This window comes from Manacus vitellinus, unplaced genomic scaffold, assembly GCF_001715985.3.
Source record: "Manacus vitellinus isolate BGI_N305 unplaced genomic scaffold, ASM171598v3 scaffold_77_pilon, whole genome shotgun sequence".
Classification (NCBI taxonomy): Eukaryota; Metazoa; Chordata; class Aves; order Passeriformes; family Pipridae; genus Manacus; species Manacus vitellinus.
In genome coordinates, this window is record NW_021940802.1 from 1,949,887 (window position 1) to 1,952,256 (window position 2,370).

Consider the following 2,370-nt stretch of genomic DNA (forward strand, 5'->3'; position numbering starts at 1 on the left):
AGGGTTTGGCTGATCCTCTGGGGCACAGGGGGTGACTCTTGGGGATGGGCCTGTGCAGGGCCAGGGGTTGGACTGGATGATCCTTGTGGGTCCCTTCCAGCTCAGCATATTCTGGGATTCTGTGGTTCCTTGGAGTTGGTGTCCCACTGGCTGCCAGCCCACACCCAGTGAGTGCAGCATCCTGGTCCATCCAGGCTGCCCCACACCCGGGCAGGGGCTGCTGAGCACACACCAGCTGGTCTCCCCTGAGGCAGAGTGAGCCAGGCTCTCCTCTCCCCCTGCCTTGGAGTCTCTCCCTGGTCAGGTCAGAGGAATGTGTTTGGAACAGGCCTGTCCCTTCCTGATGGCTCAGACAGCTGTGCTTCATGGAGGAGCACAAACTGCCTCCCACGTTCCTGCAAATAGGACACAGGGTTCTTCCAGAACAATCCTGAGAGCTGGTTTTGTACCTGCAGCCCACCTTCTCCTGAATCAGGATCTCTGGGATTTCTTTTAAATCCTTTTAAGAGCATGGTTTCAAGTTCATTTCTGTTGCCACAGGCAATTTTCTGATTCCTACTTTTCTGTCACTCATTTCTAATTATTTTTCTAAGGTTTGTGTTAATTTACCAATTTTCCTAAAATTTATTACTCTACTCTGTCAAGAGAAGTAGAATAATTTATCATAATGCCTCCTATTGATTATATTATGCAGATATTAGAATCTATTTATTAGAAATAATAAAAATGAAGGCATAGTGTAAAAAAGGAAGCTGGATACACATGCCCTGTAAAACAGGTGTCAGGTAAAGATTAGTTACTGCAGACCACTCAGAAGGCATCATGGTTGAAAGGACCATTTAAGGTCTACAGCATTTTAAATAATGATTAAAAAACTCTGAGAAATTTTGCCAAACGAGCCAAACTACCTCCTTTAATCTGCACAGGAATGTTATTTTATATATGCTTCACATGCCCACACACAGATGCTCACGTATATCTAGGTCACAACTTTTTTAGGAATGAACAGAGCAAGTTATTGATTAGCCCAGTAAATTATTTATCTTCATTTTCTGAGAAGGCTTTGCCATTTTCTGCTCTTCCTGAACCTTAAGACAACAGTTTGCTCAGCCTTGACCTATCCCATACCCTTGTGCTGTGCTAAACAGATGACTTGCTGAGGTTGAATTATACTAAACATCAGAAATGCAAAAAAAAAAAAATCCCCAAAATGAAGCCTAAAGAGGTCCTGCACCGTGTTTTATGTGCCAAATCACCAGAGCGGGGAATATGGACTGAAACTCTGAAGCAAATTTAAAATGACCTCCCAGTTATGTTATTGTTCAGAGGGTAGATTTGCTTTTTGGAAAGGAAGTTTCATTTCAGGATGAGACTCCTGAGACTTTTTGTGCCCATTTCTGCTCAAGGACTATTGAACCAACGTGACCAGTTGCACTAAGAGCAACAAAAGAAGCAACAACCCCCCCCTCCACCCTGTGTCCCAGAGTCCTCTTCAGCAGCAGCTCTGTTGCTCACCTGCAGTATTTTGGAGGTTGTTTTGGATGGTCCTAGCCTTTAGAAGCCCAACTGATGGATCAGGACATCACTGTCCTGAGCTATGTATGATGCAAAAAATACAGACCTTCACTGCCAAATCTGCACAGGCAAAACAGATGCTTTGGTGAGCGGCTGCAATGGCAGGGCACATTCTGACACTTAGGAAGCTGCTCGATGTGCACAGAGGACAGTGTGCCGAGCAATCCACACCTCCTTACGGGACTGATAACACTGATGGCACAGAAGTACAGGCCAGATGTTTGGGCAAGGTGCATGTTTGGTCCTGCATGAGGCAGCATGGCCTGTTTAACCTCACAGAGCTCAGCAAACAGCTCCGTGTGTGCTGGAGGAGCCTGTTGTGTGCAGGGTATGGCAGCTCTCCCAGATGCCCTGCTGGCTGCACACCCATTGCTCCCTGCACACGGTGAGGTGCACTGCACTGTTAACATCAACACATAACATCCCTGCTGGTCAGAGGAGAGGATGGACAACTGCAGACTGAAATCCGGCCTTTCTGCCTGCTCTTAATGGCACTTGCCTTTGCTGGAAGGTTTCTCTCCCACCCGAAGAGGATCTGCCCTAAGCCTCGAATTATTCTCACCAATACATGCTGCCTTCTATTCACACCTGGCCCATCATCTTGAACCTGGTGCTGGATGTGCTCCAGGGCTGGGAGCCTGCTTTGCTCCACTGGAGGCTGCAAAAGCCTTGGGGCAGCTGCTCCCACCCCCCAAATGCCCTGTAGGTGCTGAGGGCTGCCCACTCTGTCCACTGCTGCCCGCGCTTCCCTCTCTCCCTGTTCTTCCCCCTCTCCCTGCTCCTCCCTCTCCACCC